The sequence below is a fragment of the Bidens hawaiensis genome, unplaced genomic scaffold (assembly GCF_021521415.1).
Source record: "Bidens hawaiensis isolate Kalapana, Puna unplaced genomic scaffold, B.hawaiensis_p1.1 tig00010302_1, whole genome shotgun sequence".
NCBI classification, from domain to species: Eukaryota; Viridiplantae; Streptophyta; class Magnoliopsida; order Asterales; family Asteraceae; genus Bidens; species Bidens hawaiensis.
Window position 1 is genome coordinate 555,079 of NW_027491781.1, and position 19,964 is coordinate 575,042.

Consider the following 19,964-nt stretch of genomic DNA (forward strand, 5'->3'; position numbering starts at 1 on the left):
TTTTTTTATATAAACTTGTGAACTCACCAACCTCGTGTTGACACTTTTAGTATGTTATTCTCAGGTAGCCGAGGCGGGCGCGCGGTATAGGATCATGCATTACTTTGAACGCTTTCGTTTATGCAAACTTGTTTTTTTTAAACTGTTATTATTAATTGGGTTTTTAAGTCGTCCTGCGTGACGCAACACTTGGTTTATGGCTTTACGCTTCCGCACTTATTTACACTTAAATGTTTTCGTGTTTTGAAAACTTTATTTATGGTTTGATTATAACTAATGATTCCGATCCTGTTAGTTCACACCCTCTGACGGTAAAACTCCGTTAGTGGATTTTGAGGGTGTGACAATGGTCTAGTGGATTTGCAACGATGTAGAATAACTTCAGCTATCCACGAGCTATTCGGGTTTAGATCGATAAAAAACTCAAAACGAGTCAAGCCCAAGCCTCAAATAAAGCTCATTCAGTTATCGGGCCCGAGCTCAAGCAGAACTTAGGCTCGTTTAAAGTTTTCTCATAAAAATACATAAAAACAGTTTAAAAAAAATGTATATAAACTAAATAATAAATAATATACAAGCTAAACCCAAGCTTGAAAAAACAACTCACGAACTAAACTCAACCCTTCATAAATCAAAACAAGCTAAACCCAAACCTTGTTAAACTTGGTATAACTTTGTAATATCTCTATTCTAAAAAAAGGTTACAAACTTACAATTAGGGATAAGCTCGTAATAGTACCGGTACCGATCTTGAAAATCCCGATCCCGAAATTTGGAAATATCTGGTACCGGTTCCAGTACCATAATGTTCAGTTCCGTACCGGTACAATGTTGATATTTTATGCAAAATTTGAGAAATGCCGGTACGTACCGATACCGAAAACTCAAAACTTGATACCTAATGGAGATTATATTATTGTTTTAAAATTTTATATTATCTGTAGGGACTAAGTTTATAATATTCTATATTGTTTATTAAAATATTACATTTGACACATTGTGACTGATTTTGTTGCAATAATGAGAAGAATATTGTAGACTCCTACACTAGTCTTTTACAGCTTTCTATTTCCTATATAAACAATTACTTAACTACTAGTCTTCTTCCACCAACTCACACTTCACTCTCTGCTACTGAACGTCCGACCCGTTTACGTTCGGATCCACCGGTAATCTTCTTCTAATCTCAACAACCTCTTCATCTAATAATAATAATAATAGTCATGAATATATGCTTTTTAAGTAGAAGATTCCACTCATGCACACTCATAAAGTTGAATAATTAATAAATATATTATTTAGATCTATTATCATTGATTACGTGTTTTAACGATCGGTGAAGCTTATTCGGTTGAACTAGTGATATAACTAATTTGTTAATATTAATTCAGATGAGAGTTATTGCTTATTGTTTATTGTTTAGTGTATGAAGTTTGATTAGTTATTGGAAGTGGAGTTTGTTAGGTTTTGAGTTGTATGTAAAGGTTTTAGATCTGTGTGGTTGAACAGTATTATTTTAGGTATATATATATATATATATAGGATTTGCAAATCTGTGTCGTAACTCGTAACGAACCGAACGTTCGACTAACTGTTTGTGAACTCGATGAACGAACACGAACAGAGTCAGTGTTCGTTCAGCTGTGTAAATCCTTGTGTTCGTGAACGTTTGATAATGTGTTTGTTTGTTTATTGAAGGTTTTTAGTGACTTTTTTGATTTTATCATATAGGTTTAAGCTATTGTTATTAGCTGTAAGAGAAAAATGTATGTGAGTATTGTGTGGTTAATTAAAGTGTAGAGTTCACATATCAATATGAATGTTAGAGAAAATATCACTATAAACTTGGTAGCTGGACCGAACCGTTGACATTGACTGTTCTCGGTTACATGAGATAAAACATTGTGTTCGTGAACGTTAGATAATGTGCTTGTTTATGTTTGTTAATGTTTGGTCATTAAAGGTTTTTGATGACTTTTTTGATCTTATCATATAGATTTAAGCTAAACTATTAACTGTAAAACAAAGATATAAATATGAGTATTATGTGATTAATTAGTATTTAAAGTTCACATTTAAATATGAATGCTAGAGAAAATATCACCGCAAACGTGGTAAAACGTTAACATTTATCGTTCTCTGAAGAAACACGGATCTATTCCCATAGACGGGTCCTAGATCCAATGAGTCCACATGTAGGGTATGGTTAACTGCCAATACGATATGAACACAATTCCTAGAGTCCAATGACATGAACCTGCAAAACAGGCACCGTGAGCTCGTTACGGGACGGGAAGGACAAGAGGGGGGGGGGGTCTTCCCGTAACCACCCTCCGGCGTGAGAATAAGTACAATTCTGATGGAGATAAAATACTTAAGTAAATTGAGAGAGTACAGTGGAGTGGATGAATACCTCATGATGATCGAGAAGGTATTTATAGCCGAAGGGTGTGGGGAAGTGATTGGGCCAGCTGTCCCTTTAGAAGATGCTCTCATAACCGCCTGGACACGTGTCCTCATACGATAGGTTTAGCCTATACATTGCATGTGCATGTATAACAACCTGGACACACGTCTCTCTAACATTGGTTGATAGGGTAATATTGGCCATGTGCACGGTTATAACGACCTTGCCAGGTGTCATTAGTTGATTAGCCAAGGGATCACGTATTTCTCAAGAAAGCATCTTGTTGACAGCTGTCCCGAAGCATTACCTCGTGATCATTTACGCGGAAGGGTATTCCTTCATGCGGATGACTTTTGAGGGTGCCAGGATGCTTCCGCATGTGCCATGAGGGTGTTTCTTCCTCAGATGATTTATGCGGATGGTTCATATGTCCTGCGGGTGACTTGTGACGTGTTCTTGGTTGACCCGCGGGTGTTACTTAAGGGTATTTGGGTCTTTTTAGTACCCTACCTCTATATTCTTGGTTAGCTAAATTAAATAAAACATTGTTTGTGCTCATATGTAGTTTGTTTGTGTTCGTGAAGTGTTCATGAACAAGTTTATTAATGAATGAACACGGACAATAAATTTCGTTTGGTTAGCTGTTCATTGTATGATAAAAGCTTAACGGACGAACATGAACAAAACACTAGACTGGTGCATGCGATAGTATTTTGAAGTGAATTTGTTGATGTTTAGTGGTGATGCTGATTGTAATATCTGTGTTTTTAATTTGAAGGTTTTGATACATGTGCTCTAATTTAAGGGTTCTGCAGATCTATAATGTGAATGATTGTTGAATGTAGCTTTGGACTTTTGGTACTGCAATATCTCTGATTGACAGCACTCACCTGTCCCAATAGAATCCAATATTTTATCTAGTCAGAAATTATTATTCAATAAATGACTATTTATTTCAACAATTTTACTGCCCTGTCTTGTTTAAATGTGTTCTTTTCAAAGTTATTGTTACCATTTTTGGAATAAAAAAGATACACAACTAGTTGTTTAAAGTTAGGATAACTAGCCAGTTCTGTGTTTATTTCAATACTATACATACCTGATACACTGATTATTACAACTTTAAATCGCAATAATAAGCTTAAATGCACATCCAAACACCCTCCTGAATTAGTGTTCTTTTGTCTTAAAACTTGATTTCCAATGAGAAACTGAACTATATATGCTTTTAGCTTGTTAATTTGTTATTGCTCTTTGTTATATATGGAGTTGAGTTGTTTTCAGTAATATTTTGTGGGTACAAGATTTAATTAATAAAACAGTACTTTACACAATTATTAAGCAATTGTCTGTCTTCACAAGTGCACATGGATAACTCAGTGTTTCGGTGGTCCAAGGCAGCTGCTACATTTTTTTCATATATCTATGGTTATCATGTAGATTATAAATAGATCTTCATTGTGATATTTATACCTGCAAAATGATGTTTGTATTGTTGTGAGGGGTCCCCTTTAAGATATAAGCATGAGCTGCAGGGTATACAACACCAATCACCACCACATATTTATTTTGGATTCACAAAAAATGAAACTGTTGTTATGAATCCACCGACGAATTGTGCAAGTTGTATGACACCTTTTTCACAATTGTCTAAATTATGGTCACATGAACACTCCAAGTAAAAATATAATAATTTGAGTTTGTCGGCAATTTCACATTTACGTAGTATAAATAATACTACAATGTAAATGAAATATCATCCCAGTACACATTCTCATCTTTTCCTTTTATCCTCTTGTTTCTTTGTTCAAATATTACTTCAATAATATTGTTGTAATTAAGGCTAATATTATAACAACTGTATAAATATCATACCTTTTAGCCGGTATCCTTTTCTAGGCCCGGTTTATTGGGTGTGGCCCAATCCTTGATCGGCCCATCGGGGCTGGCACAATCTTCCCCTATAGAATGGGGATTATGCTTCATTTTAAAGGAGAGGATTATATCAACTTTAGTGGGCTGATCAGGGGGTAGGGCTAAGCCCACTGGGCCGGGCCCAGAACAGGGTAGCATGTAGCCGTGCACTGTGTACATACCTATGAAAACATTGAGGGTCTTATATTTAATGAAAGATTATCAAGGGGTGTTTGGCATTGTGTTTTTATAATGATATTATTTAGTATTAATATATAGGCAATTAGGGGTAAAATAAAGTTTTATAGTATCTGCAATAAAACTGATCAAATAATCGATTTAAAACTCAATGCCAAACACCCCCTCATATTTTTGTAATTTTACGGTTTTATGCAAACTTATACTACCTTCTTGTATATGAGGTCTTGCAGCATTATAACTTATCTTTATGTACTATAGGCATTCATTTTTTTATTTTATTTTTCTAAGATACAAACTTTATGAATTGTGACAGATTCTGATCTCTCAAAATGCCTGATCTTGAAGCTCCATTGGTCCGGCCCAAAAGAAAGAAGATTTGGGTTGACTATTTTGTCCAATTCAGATGGATTATTGTCATTTATGTTGTACTTCCAATCTCCTTCACTCTATACTTCCTCACTTATCTTGGGGACGTTAGATCCGAATGGAAATCATACAAACAACGCCAAAAAGAACACGAAGAAAATGTCAAAAAAGTAGTCAAACGTCTCGCAGAAAGAAACCCATCAAAGGACGGGCTCGTATGCACAGCCCAAAAACCCTGGATTGCTGTTGGAATGAGAAACGTTGACTACAAACGGGCCCGTCATTTCGAAGTTGACCTTTCAGCTTTCCGCAACATTCTTGAAATCGATCAAGAACGCATGATCGCCAAATGTGAGCCATTGGTCAACATGGGTCAAATCACACGGGCCACGGTCCCACTGAATCTTGCACTTGCTGTTGTTGCTGAGCTCGATGATCTAACCGTTGGTGGGCTGATCAATGGGTACGGTATCGAGGGTAGTTCTCATTTATATGGGCTTTTTTCTGACACCGTTGTGGCTTATGAAATCGTTCTTTCTGGTGGACGGGTCGTTCGGGCCACAAAAGATAATGAATATTCTGACCTGTTTTATGCAATTCCATGGTCTCAAGGAACTTTGGGCCTGCTAGTGTCTGCTGAAATCAAACTTATACCCATTAAAGAATACATGAAGTTAACTTACACACCTGTTAGAGGTAGCGTTAAAGAACTTGGAAAAGCATATATCGACTCATTTGCTCCACGTTTCGGTGATGAAAACAATGAACAAGTTCCTGACTTCGTGGAAACTATGATTTACAATCAAAATGAAGGTGTATGCATGACGGGAAAGTACGCGTCTAAAGAAGAGGCGAAGAAAAAAGGGAACAAGATTAATAGTGTCAGGTGGTGGTTTAAACCATGGTTCTATCAGCATGCGCAAACTGCACTTACAAAAGGGGAATTTGTTGAGTACATTCCGACTCGGGAATATCATCATAGGCACACAAGGTGTTTGTATTGGGAAGGGAAGCTTATTCTGCCATTTGCTGATCAGTGGTGGTTTAGATACTCACTCGGATGGTTGATGCCACCAAAGGTTTCTTTGCTAAAAGCTACACAAGGTGAAGCTATTAGAAACTATTATCATGAAATGCATGTTATTCAAGATATGCTTGTTCCTCTTTATAAGGTTCCTGATGCTTTGGAATGGGTTGATCGCGAGATGGAGGTAAGATGTTTTATCACTTTTAGTTTTTTGCATAACCTGTTAATATTTTGATGGCTGTTTTGGCCCGTTTAGTTATGAATAGGTTGGTCCGGCCTCCGGGTCATTTTTGTTTTTAACGGGTCAAAATTAAAGGTGGTCATTGCAGACCATTTGGCTAAAATGGGCCGGGCTGGGTTGGTTTTGTTGGAATACCATATGCCCGAGACACATAATTAGGTTAATGCGGCTAGCCGTGTTTGATCCAAGTCGGGTCATACCCAATAACGAGTTAGACACACACCAATTATATATTTGTTAAGATAAGATCTATAAAACAAATACAGAACACGATACATTCAGAAAATCGGGTTTCTGAATATTTACTTGAAAGTGTTAAATAAATTAATTGGTTAATTTATTTATTCAAATAATTATTATTGGAATAATTATTTAACTATGTATTCTTTTATAAAATGGTTTATAAAAGATGGGGTGTTTATATATTTTATAAAATATAAAATATAAAATAAAAAAAAAAAAAAAAAAAAAAAAAAAAAAAGGATATAATTGGGGCCGGTTTTGGGTGGGCCCCACACCCCATAGTCTTGATCACATCATGTCATATATTTGGTAATGGATACATGATCAAAAATACCAAACATCATGGGTGTATGTGTATGTATAATGAAAATACATGATGATCAAAGAGATAACATTATTAATATACTTTCAAGTAACCAAAAACAAAACAACTCTTCCTTTCTTTCTTTCTTGTTTACGGCCAAAAGAAAAAGGAAGGGCTCGGGTCTCGTTTTTTTCGTGTTCAAGCTTCCTAGCATAGCTCGGTGTGTGTTGGAGACTCGGGGTATATTCCGTTTGAGGGTTTTCCTTTGAAAGTCTAGCATTCACATCATCATCTTCTTCAACCATCTACTAAACTCTTAAAGGGTTAAGAATGTAAGTATTTACTAGCTTGATAGTTTAGCTTTTCCGTATCATTTGATCCTTGCTTCGGGTTTCTAGTAAATAGATTATTGGTAATCTTATAACATGAATAAACTAGGTTATTCATGAACATATACATATGTTTAGTTTGTAAACATCACGCTTCCGCCTTAATTGTCACTAGTTAAATGGTTAACTAAGTTTGTTAATTTCATAGAAACCCAACAAATGGCATCAAGAGCCGGGATACGGGAAACTAAGCTTCGGGTTCTCGGTTTTATTTTTTTTTTCCCTTGAAAGATTTTATACAAAAAAAATTAACATGCATGATTTTTCTTTGTATTTAATCTTGTTATTGTTTTTGGCTATGTTCAAAAAAAAAAAAAAAAAAAAAAAAACCCGAGCAAATGGGCCGAAGCCCAATTCGGGTGAATTTGGGCCGAAGCCCACTTAAATACGGTTATTGGGTTAACCGGATATAAAAGGGAAAAAGCTAAATGGGCCGAAGCCCATTTTTGGTTAAATGGGCCGAAGCCCATGAGTTTTTTAATTGGGCCGAAGCCCATGTGTTTTGCACATGTGGGCCGAAGCCCATAATCACGTTATTGGGTCAAGCCCAAATTGGGTTGGGCTAGGCCCGATAAAGTCAAGGGGTTTTGGAACGGGTTCCTAAGACATAAAGGGTTATGTTTGTTAAATACTAGACCGAGCCGTAGACCAAGTGGATGTTTGTTTGTGGTTGATGTTGTGATTGTAATTAATTATTCAAGTTTCGGTTTGTAATAATTAATTAGGGGCAATTTTGTAATTTTGTAATTATTTATTCATATGGGTATGTAATAAATAGGTTATTTGTATTATCTTTATTTTATAGAAAAATGTATTAGGACATTTATTTTGTAAAATAAAGAAGATTGCAAAATTGGAAGTTTGGGCCTAATTGGGCCGGGTATGGTGATAATGGGTCTCACAAGCCCATTAAAGGGATTCAAACCCAAAAGGACCTAAGCCCACCAATTGAGCCCAAATGGAAGCTTATGGAAGCTAAGGCCCAAGTTCAAGCCCAATGGATCACAACGGGGTTGAAGAAGATGCTCGAAGCATTTGGATGCGGGATCGAGTGGGAGCTACAACATCCATGTGTCATGTGTCCCTTAGGATTGGACCTAAGACACACACTTGTTTCGGCTAACAAGTGTGGTCTAATTTAGTGGCTCGTGTCTAGTATAATTGTGTATGCTTGTTAATTGATTGTTTGATTGTGTGGTTGTTAGATATTAGGATATCAACTTCGTCACATAGAATTAATTAACAAAGCATAAAACGGGTTCTAATAATTATCGGTAATTACGTGACACATAGTTTAATAAAATGGATTTATTAACTAGCCGTCTCACGCCCATAATAAAATGGCTTTATTATAAATTAGAATTTTGAAAATGGTTTCAAAATATCATGTTACTAAATGCATGTTAGAACATGATTTAAAGTTTTACAACTAGAATTATTAAAACTAAAAATTCCCTTTTAAAATTAAGGATAATAAGTTAAAACACCATCCTTTTGTATAACGCTTAACATATTAGTAAGCTCTTAGTGGGAAAAAGGTCACCTAACCACGTAGAGTAAATTAATATGTTGAGGTAATATTGGCATATAAATGGGAAAAAGGTCACCTAACCGTTTGTATGTTAATATTACAAGTTGATACAAGTAGGACGACTTAAATTAGAACCATGTGAAGAGGGTCACCCAAGCATGGGGTCTAATAGGTGTTGATGGGATAAACATGCCGACACGAAATATGATTTCGAACCGGTCCCATAAACTCTAGAAGTTGCAAAAGGGTTTGCAATTGTTATGAATAACTACCTTGATAAACCGACAATGGGAAAAAGGTCACCTAACCGGAGTCGGGTTTATCGTTGGATTCTAGATTTTAATTATTAATTATATTTGGTATATATATAAAAGGGTATTAATAATTAAAAAGGTAAAACACTAAAATGAACTTAATTAAAATTCTGCAGATGGCCGCACACGTCGACGACAACATAATCCCTAACGTCCAAAATGTCTCTCTCCGATCTATTCTCGCTAAAGACCGTCTTAACCACAATAACTTTTCGGATTGGTTCCGAAATTTAAGGATTGTTCTAAAACAAGAAAAATTATATCATGTTTTGGAAACACCTATCCCCGAAGAACCGGAAGAGGGAAGTGAGGTCGAATATATGAATTGGGTCAAACTTACGGAAGATTCCATTCAAGTGTCATGCCTCATGTTGGCGACTATGGTTCCCGAAATCCAAAAGGATTTCGAAAACCATAATGCGTACGACATGATTACTCAACTTAAGGAAATGTTCCTTAAGCAATCAAGAGTTGAAAGGTTCGAAACGGTTCGAGCCTTGCATGCATGTAGAATGGATGATAATCAACCAGTTTCAACTTATGTACTTAAGATGAAAAGTTACATTGATCGCCTCGCCAAGCTCAATTGTCCCATCTCAAAAGAGTTAGCAACGGATTTGATCCTTAACTCTTTGTCGAAAAGGTTCGACACATTCGTGTTAAATTATAACATGAACGGGTGGGACAAAACCATTGGAGAACTTCACTCAATGCTTAAAACAGCCGAGGCGAGCATGGGCAAAAGGGTTTTACCCATGTTTGCGATCAATGAAGGTAGATCCAAGAATCGATCTCAACCCAATCTTAAGGCTAAGGTAGCCAAAAGAAAGGGTCCTCCTATGCATCTTAAGGGTAAGGGCAAATCACCGGTTATGGCAAAGAAACAAAAGGTTATGGAACCGAGGGGTCATAAGGATGATCCTTGTTTTGGTTGTGGGGAGACCGGACACTGGAAACGCAATTGCCCGGTCTACCTAAAAGAGCTAAAAGACAAGAGGAATGCGGCGCATACCTCGGGTAATGTCTTTATGATTAATGTTGAGCTAAATCTTATTTCTTCTAACACATGGGTATTGGATACCGGATGTGGAACTCATATTTGCAATTGGTTGCAGGGGTTCAAAAAGAATGAAGACTTAAAGAAGGGCGAAGTGAATCTTTTCATGGGCAACGGTGCAAGGGTGCACGTGGTCGCTAGAGGAGACTTCACTTTATCGCTTCCAAGTGGTTTGGAAGTTGTTTTGAGAAATGTTTTGTATGCTCCTAGTTTGACTAGGAACATTATTTCTGTGCACCTTCTTAGACAATGTAATTTTGACTTTAAATTTGTAAGATCAGAAATGCATGTATCATCTAATGGTATCTTTTATTTTAAAGCTGTACCAAACAACGGTATTTATGAATTGGTTCATGATAATACCTTAAATAGCTCATTATATCAAACTTCTACTAAAAGACTCAAAAAGGATTTGAGTGATTCCTACATTTGGCATTGTCGCCTTGGACACATAAACAAGAATCGTATAAATACTCTCCAAAAGAAAGGTCTTTTGAAAACAAACGAGTTAGGTTCGTTTGATGAGTGTGAATCTTGTATTCAAGGCAAGATGACCAAAGAGCCTTTCAAAGGTACAAATGAAAGGGCTAAGGATTTGTTAGGTATCATACATACGGATGTATGCGGACCTTTCAAGCCAACTAGTAGGAATAGTGAAAGGTACTTCATTACCTTTACCGACGATTTTAGTCGATATGGGTATGTTTATCTAATGAAACACAAACATGAAGCCTTTGAAATGTTCAAAGAATTTCAAAATGAAGTACAAAATCAGCTCGACCGAACAATCAAGGTACTCCGCTCCGATAGAGGAGGCGAATACCTAAGTGAAGCTTTTCAAAGTCATCTTAGAGATTGTGGAATTATTTCACAGCTCACTCCTCCTGGAACTCCTCAACATAACGGAGTATCCGAGAGGAGGAATCGAACACTGTTGGACATGGTTCGATCAATGATGGCACGAAGCTCACTACCGCCATCATTTTGGGGATATGCGCTACTCACAGCGGCTCGTATTTTGAATATGGCCCCGACCAAAAAGGTGGATCGAATACCCTATGAAGTGTGGCATGGAAAGGTTCCATCCTTTTCATATTTAAGGGTATGGGGATGCATAGTTTATGTTAAACGTGACACCCCAAATAAGCTTGAGGCTCGATCCATCAGGTGTATCTTCATAGGATACCCAAAGGATGATATAGGATATATATTCTATGATCCTAGTGAACAAAAGGTGTTTGTTTCACGCAAAGGATACTTCTTAGAAACTAGGTTCCTTATGGAAGGACCTAGTGAAAGGAGAGTGGAACTTGAAGAGGTTCAAGAATCACTGGATGATACACAATTGGTCGATACTAGCTTTCAACTCGAGGATGTTGAAGATGATCAAATGGTTGATCATACACACGTTGCTCGCAGATCTAATAGGATTAGTCGACCTCCCAAGAAATATGGATTTCTTGTGGATGATTGCTACTTGGTCGATTCGGATGAACCGATCTCCTACAAAGATGCTATGTCACAACCTGATTGTGAAAAATGGCTTGAAGCCATGAGCGCCGAGATGCAATCCATGCACGATAACCAAGTTTGGGAATTGGTTAATCGTCCACTTAACTCCAAACTGGTTGGATGTAAGTGGGTCTTCAAAAGGAAAACCGATATGCATGGAAATTTAGATACTTACAAAGCACGACTTGTAGCAAAAGGTTTCACGCAAACTCAAGGGATTGATTATGATGAAACCTTCTCGCCGGTCGCGATGCTTAAGTCGATCAGGATATTATTTGCCATTGCAGCTCATTTTGATTATGAGATATGGCAAATGGATGTCAAGACCGCTTTTCTAAATGGATATCTTGAGGAAGATGTCCATATGGTTCAGCCTGAAGGTTTTGTCGATCCATCTAATCCTGATAAAGTTTGTAAGTTAAAGAAATCAATCTACGGGTTGAAACAAGCATCACGGATGTGGAATCATCGTTTTAATGAAGAAATCAAAGCGTTTGGTTTCGTCCAAAACGGTGATGAGGCGTGTGTGTATAAATGGGCTAGTGGGAGTATAATCATTTTCCTTATTTTGTATGTCGATGATATACTTTTATTTGGAAATGATATACCAAGTATGGAAAACGTTAAAGCGTGGTTAAGTAGTCGTTTCTCAATTAAGGATCTTGGAGAAGCGACATATATCTTGGGAATAAAGGTCTATAGGGATAGACAAAGGAAATTGATCGGACTCAATCAAAGTGCGTACATTGATAAAATCCTGAAAAGGTTCAGGATGGAAAACTCTAAGAAAGGTTTGGTACCTATTCCTAGAGGAACCGTGTTGAGCACATCCCAAAGTCCTAGCTCTAAGGAAGAGCAGGATAGGATGAAGCATGTTCCTTATGCTTCGGCAATAGGATCTATTATGTATGCAATGATGTGCACCAGACCGGACGTCTCGTATGCTTTAAGCATAACGAGTAGATACCAGCACAACCCAGGTGACAGTCATTGGATGGCTGTCAAGAATATATTAAAATACCTTAGAAGGACTAAGGATATGTTTTTAATATATGGGTCTGGTGAGGAGGAACTCGTCGTAAAGGGTTACGTGGATGCGAGTTTCCAAACTGACCGAGATGATTCTCGATCACAGTCGGGATATGTCTTCATTTTGAATGGAGGCGCTGTCTCTTGGAAGAGTTCGAAGCAGGATGTTGTCGCGTTATCCACTACAGAATCTGAGTACATCGCCGCTTCAATGGCAGCCCAAGAGGCTGCATGGATGAAAAAGTTCATCATGGATCTAGGGATTATCTCTACCATTCAGGAGCCCCTAGAGATATTCTGTGACAATGAGGGTGCTATTGCACAGATCAAGGAGCCTCGTGCTCATCAGAAAACGAGGCACATTGAGCGCAGATTCAACTACATAAGGGATGAAGTTGAAAAGAGAAAGATATGTATTCATAAAGTTCATACCGATCAAAATATTGCGGACCCACTCACGAAGCTCCTCGATAGGCCAAAGCATGAGGGTCATGTTTGTGCATTAGGACTTCGGTATTCTAGTGAGTGGATTTAATCTGTATTTAGTGTTTGTATAAGAACGAATGTAATGGGTATCTCATGAAAATTAATTATGTTTTAATTATTCAATGAGTTATGTTCTATATTTGCATGTTTAATCCATGAATGACTTATGTTGTTCTAAACGTCCGTAGTCGATCATACTTGTGGGAACAAGTATGAAGGTAAGACTATTATGAACCCGGATTGGTTGATATTCATATGATGAATATAAGGCATAGGTTTGCCACCAAGGTTCATAGATATTTGTGGGATACAAATATTGGACATGATCCGCTCTCAAGGATCACTGCATGGAGTTAGTGCAACTGATCATAAGTAATCCTTGAGTAAAGGCGAGTATCATTGTGTCCTTTGACCTGAGATGCATATTGGATCTGGTTTTTCATCAAGTCTGATAACTTGACTCTCTTCTTTGTTTTTCGGTAACACGATGACGTAAAAGAAAGAGCTCAGATATCATACGAGATGTCAACAAGGATGTATGCAGTCAAGATGGGATTTGTTCCTCTTATGTGTTGAGAGTTTAGATGTCTAAGGCCTGTTAAGTTAAATCATTGAGAGAATGATCACTCTGTGTCTCTTCGATTTAACAGGACATCTAGTAACAAAGGGATGTAATGATAAGACTTACCTATATCATATCAAGTATGGACTTGAAGGGGATGATGTTATTGAATGGCACTTAGTCAAACACACTAGGGGTGGTGACCTGTTGTTAGGCGGTATTCACCATTAGCATTAACTTCTTATGAGTCACGTGCAAGTGGGAGATTGTTGGAATACCATATGCCCGAGACACATAATTAGGTTAATGCGGCTAGCCGTGTTTGATCCAAGTCGGGTCATACCCAATAACGAGTTAGACACACACCAATTATATATTTGTTAAGATAAGATCTATAAAACAAATACAGAACACGATACATTCAGAAAATCGGGTTTCTGAATATTTACTTGAAAGTGTTAAATAAATTAATTGGTTAATTTATTTATTCAAATAATTATTATTGGAATAATTATTTAACTATGTATTCTTTTATAAAATGGTTTATAAAAGATGGGGTGTTTATATATTTTATAAAATATAAAATATAAAATAAAAAAAAAAAAAAAAAAAAAAAAAAAAAAGGATATAATTGGGGCCGGTTTTGGGTGGGCCCCACACCCCATAGTCTTGATCACATCATGTCATATATTTGGTAATGGATACATGATCAAAAATACCAAACATCATGGGTGTATGTGTATGTATAATGAAAATACATGATGATCAAAGAGATAACATTATTAATATACTTTCAAGTAACCAAAAACAAAACAACTCTTCCTTTCTTTCTTTCTTGTTTACGGCCAAAAGAAAAAGGAAGGGCTCGGGTCTCGTTTTTTTCGTGTTCAAGCTTCCTAGCATAGCTCGGTGTGTGTTGGAGACTCGGGGTATATTCCGTTTGAGGGTTTTCCTTTGAAAGTCTAGCATTCACATCATCATCTTCTTCAACCATCTACTAAACTCTTAAAGGGTTAAGAATGTAAGTATTTACTAGCTTGATAGTTTAGCTTTTCCGTATCATTTGATCCTTGCTTCGGGTTTCTAGTAAATAGATTATTGGTAATCTTATAACATGAATAAACTAGGTTATTCATGAACATATACATATGTTTAGTTTGTAAACATCACGCTTCCGCCTTAATTGTCACTAGTTAAATGGTTAACTAAGTTTGTTAATTTCATAGAAACCCAACAGGTTTGTATTTTATCTTTGTTGGCCAAAGTAGTAAAAGTAATCAAATGAGTTGACTCGTTTAGTTATGACCCATTTGGATATAATGGGCCGGATCGGGCCAGGTTGGTTCGTATTTATCAGTATTGGTCAAACTAATAAAAGTTTAAAAATGGGTTGGGTGAGTCACATTGGTGAAAGGTCACCGAATTGTTTTCAAATGCTCAAAACATCTTAATTTGCTTTACTAGAAAGTTACATGATTTTTCAACAAATGGCCTTATTTAAGACATCGGTGATCGGTTATCTATAAAAAATTAAAAACAGTTAAAACGGACATAAAATATTAAGGGGTCACCCCAAATCGGCCTACTTAGACCCATAGTAAAGAGTACTTGTTTTGATCTTTTTACCCAAATCACCTTACCATTTGGTAGGGGTGGGGTGTTAATCATGTCGGGTTGACAGGTTGGAATGTCGAACTCCCACGACCATAATTTTGTTTGTGTCAAGAACATCAACCCAACCTAGACACACTTAAACTCGTGTAACCCGAACACAACCCGTTTAATCCATTTGTCTAAACATGTCATACGTGATGGCGGGTCGATGGGTAATCATCAAGTTGTAAACGTATTAATCAGGCTTGTGGGTCGTAAAAAAAGTAGGTTAAATTGGTCAGTGGGTTGACCTATTTAGCTAAACGGGTTAAACAGGTCAACCGGAACACAACCTGCTTAAATAGACAAATCAAAAGGTGCTAAATGATCGAAAGATTTTGTTTTGACCCGTTACCCAACCCATCCAAGCCACCTCTACTTTCATGTAAAACACATTAATAAGAATTCCTTGACATCTCTTTTTTTAATAATCTACAGGTATACCCCCTATGGCTTTGCCCGCACCGACTATACAAACTCCCATACAAAACCATGGTGTATCCCGAGCCAGGTTTTGAGGAACAATGCAGGCAAGGTGACACACCCTACGCTCAAATGTACACAGACGTCGGTGTCTACTATGCGCCAGGACCTGGTGAGGTTTTTGATGGAGTCGAAGCAGTTCGTATGTAACATCCCGAAATTTCCAAAATGATATTAATTATATTACTTAATAATAGAGGGAAAGTTGACTCGGGTTCGGGAAATAAATAATAGAGTAGGAGTTGGTATGAGTCGGGCTAGTGTTAGATTATTTGAGATGGGTTAAATGAGAATGGGCCTTAGGTCCATGAGCTTTAAGGGATATAAATATCCCCTAAACCACCATGAAACCCTAAACCTCATCTCTTTCCATTCTAATCTCTACACATTCAAAAACACACACACCATAAACGAGCAGGATCCGAGAGAGAGTAAACGTTAGTTGGTGCTAGATCGTCGTGACGAACCAAAGCAACAAGACCAGCTCGTGTTCGTAAGTTCGACTCGTTCAAGGTACGTTTATGGTTAGAAATCGTTCGTATAGGTTCGGTTTGATTTGAGAAATGGTAGATCTGAGTTTGTATGGTAAAAACGAATCCAACAAAGCTAAACTTACTGAAAATGGTTATGATTTGATGGGTTAATCGATTGATAAAAAGGACCCGTAACCTATATGCCTAAATCGCACCCTCTAAACATCGATGTTAGGTCGATTTGATAGTTGGGGTTTGTAGGCGCTGGTCAGACGATTCCATGGGTATCTAAATCGAGTTATTTGGTTAAGGAACGAAGGATTTAAGAGCGAACAGAACCTGCAGACGACAACTTCGCCTGCAAGCTAAGTTCGCCTGATGAACTTCGCCTGCAAGCTAAGTTCGCCTGATGAACTTCGCCTAAAGCTAAGTTCGCCTATGGTTTAACTTCGCCTAAAGCTAAGTTCGCCTAAGGTTTAACTTCGCCTAAAGCTAAGTTCGCTTAAGGTTTAACTTCGCCTAAAGTTAAGTTCGCTTAGAAAATAAATTAAAAACCTAATGGAAAATGTGTTAAGACAGTTAATGTAAATAAAATTTTTCCAAGCTGACCTGGCAGCTCGACCCCAGCCAGGGGCTCTGCCCCTTGGACCCTGCTAGGGGCTGCCGCCCCTAGACCCCGCTGCCAGGGGCGCTGCCCCGGACCTCCGTTCGTTGTGGGTAGTAGTTAAGACTGGAAAGATGATATGAGTAGTGATAGTTGTTTGATACGTGTACTTGTTATACAGTCAGCCGTGCACAGCTGAAGAAAGGGATTACGATTAACGGTGAACGTAACCGTGTTCAGGTGAGTTTCTAGCCCCATTCCTTGTTATGTTTTCGGGGCTGTGTGCATACTCGATGTGTTGTTAATACATTTATCCTAAGTGATAAGTGTATGTCATATGTGATATGTGTGATAGATATGAATGATTGTTTGTCGGTACGCGAACGATCTTCGGATATTGCGCGTACTGTCAGGTTAAAAATAAAGGTACGAATATTATATATCGAAGATGTATGAATATTTCAAATGAATACTTGTCGGGGCGTGAACGATCTTCGGATATTGCACGTAACGACAAGGGGTATGGTTGTTAAATGAATGAGGTAAGGAATGCCTAGAGTGTTCTTATGTTATAATGTAAGTATGTGTATATAGGTACACGAATGGCATGTGAGTTCTACGTTCGACATAGTAAGTTAGGATGGCAAATCCCTCTAGCTTCTGTCGGACATAGACTCGGCTGGTGATGGCGTAGTTAAGGACTGCGAGCCTTATACGTGAAGTAGATGATATATGTAAACGTAGATAAGGACTGCGAACCTTATACGTAATGTAGATAGGCGTCAGCATAGGAAAGGACTGTGAACCTTATACGTGCTGTATTTGTAGCATAGGGGAGGACTGCGAACCTCGTACGTGCTATGAATTAGGTTGCAACATAGGGAAGGACTGCGAACCTTGTACGTGTTGTGGATGTATTTCAGCATAGGAAAGGACTGTGAACCTTATACGTGCTGATTTTGTAGCATAGGGGAGGACTGCGAACCTCGTACGTGCTATGAATTAGGTTGCAACATAGGGAAGGACTGTGAACCTTGTACGTGTTGTGGATGTACTATGGTATAGGGAATGACCGCGATCCTTGTACGTACCATAAATGGTGAACATAGGTAAGGACTGCGAACCTTGTACGTGTTCACGACCTTGAGTACAGGTATAGACGGTGAACTATGAACGTACTCTCGGTAGACTGAGGTTAGTGATTGTAGATATGTATGTATGTATGGTAGCGAGTATGTATGTAGAACAGAAGGGTAACTAGTGAAGTATGGATATGTATCTACAGATATGTATGTATCTGTATGTATTCTATGGCGTTCGATTAACTAGAACTCACTCAGCGTAGCTGACTTTTAGTATGCACGCAGGTGAGCTGATTATAGAGTTAGCCTGAGGATGACACACGGCATGGATTGAACGGCTGGCATCTGAAGAAAGAAGTAAAGATGTTTTAAATATAAAGTTTTGTGTTATGGTATCAAAGAAAAGATTTAATGTTTTGTAACAAATGATTGATGTTTTATATTCCGCGAAAAGTTTTAATAAACTCTGATTTGAAGAACTGTGTTTATGAGTAAATCCGACGCTAAAGTAGGGTCACCAGGTTCGGGGCCTTACATCGTAGAATGGAAAGTTGGTTAATCGAGAACCACGGGTACCAGCCACAATACGCGGTTTCTGAACTGAACGAGAAAAACTTTTGGAGGATGTTTTATGCAGGACTTTACGAGCATTGTAGGAATAAGTATGGAGCTGTGGGAACGTTCATGAGCGTGTAAGAAAGGTAGGAAGACCGAGAAGGAGGTTCAGGAAGCCGAGCAAGCGCAAGTTGACGTCCCGTATGCTGAAACCGATTGGCTGATGTTGAGTGCAGGGTTAGTTGTGTGTACTTGGTTTTCATTTGATCTTGTTTGAAGCTTCTTACAACTTGGTTTGATTTGAATATTTGATTCCAGCAGATTTGATTTGGTTGCTAGACTAACAAACTGAGGGGTTTATATTAATAAAACTCAAATGGAAGAAGTTTTGTTATCACATATCAAAGGTAGGGGTGTGCGTGGGCGGTTTGGTGCGGTTTTGAGCTAAAATCAAACCGAAAACCAAAAGTTCGGTTTTTGGATTTTTAAAGCCGTTCGTTTCAGTTTTTCGGTTTTCATTTTGGTTTTGGTTTGGCCATTTGAGCTTGAAATATTTAGGGCGAAAAGAAAGCTGGCCGAAAATAATGAGTTTTGATATAAATAATTTTGTTAATGGTTAACTAATAAACTATTATCCATTCGGTAAAAAGTATTTTAGTTACATAATCTTTAAACTCTTATACAGTGTTTTAAAAACCGGTTCAAACCGGCCGATCGAACCGGTTAAACCAGATTTCGAACAACAGGCCAGTATTTTGAGTCCGGTATTATTGGCCAATCTGCTAGAACATCGTACCGGCGGTTTTTGTCTAAAATACCGGTTTTTACTGGCAAACCGGTTTTAAGTCCGAGAATTTTTTGATATTTGCGGCCCATATATTTTCAAAATTATTTTTAACCCAACAATTAACATTCAAACGTGTAAACTTTAGGACTACTTTTTACAAATTGAGTGCTTTTGCGTTATCTTTTTATTATGAATTAATTTTTTGATTATTTTTTATTATGGAATTATTTAAGTTTGGGTTATTTTTTTATTTAAGTTACATTTATAGTAATTTTTTGATTATTTTTTATTATGGAATTATAAGGTAAACTATTCAATCGGTTGTGCCTCCCGGTATAACTCGGTTCAACCGGTTATACCATTTTTTAGTTCAATCCGATACAAGTAAAATACCGGTTTTTAAAACATTGCTCTTATAAATCACTTAAAATAAATAATAAAAATTAAAAATATATAGAAATTCAGCTCGGTTTTTATTACATGCAAAACCAAAACTGAACTGTTAGTTCGGTTTTTACAAAAACATAAAACCAAACTGTCGGTTTTTGTTCCGGTTTGATTTTTCGGTTTGGATCTTTTGGTTTTTTCAGTTTCGGATTGGTTTTTCCGGTTTCTTGCACACCCCTAATCAAAGCCTAATCAAAGGTGTTTCAAAACATTGGAAATGAGCTCTAAACCTGGTTAAAACAAATAAAAAAAAGACAGTTTAAACTAAAAACTAATTGTTAAAGAGCTTTATTTATG

General features: G+C 37.4%; 1 pseudogene across 1 annotated transcript; it reads left to right on the forward strand.

Annotated features, from left to right (window-relative positions):
• The first annotated feature begins 1,048 nt into the window (after positions 1 to 1,048).
• Positions 1,049 to 18,710, forward strand: LOC143534729 (delta(24)-sterol reductase-like; annotated as a pseudogene). The gene is made up of 4 exons (XR_013135597.1): positions 1,049 to 1,169; positions 4,836 to 6,099; positions 15,675 to 15,865; positions 18,421 to 18,710. The product of XR_013135597.1 is annotated as a delta(24)-sterol reductase-like (transcript).
• The last annotated feature ends 1,254 nt before the right edge of the window (positions 18,711 to 19,964 follow it).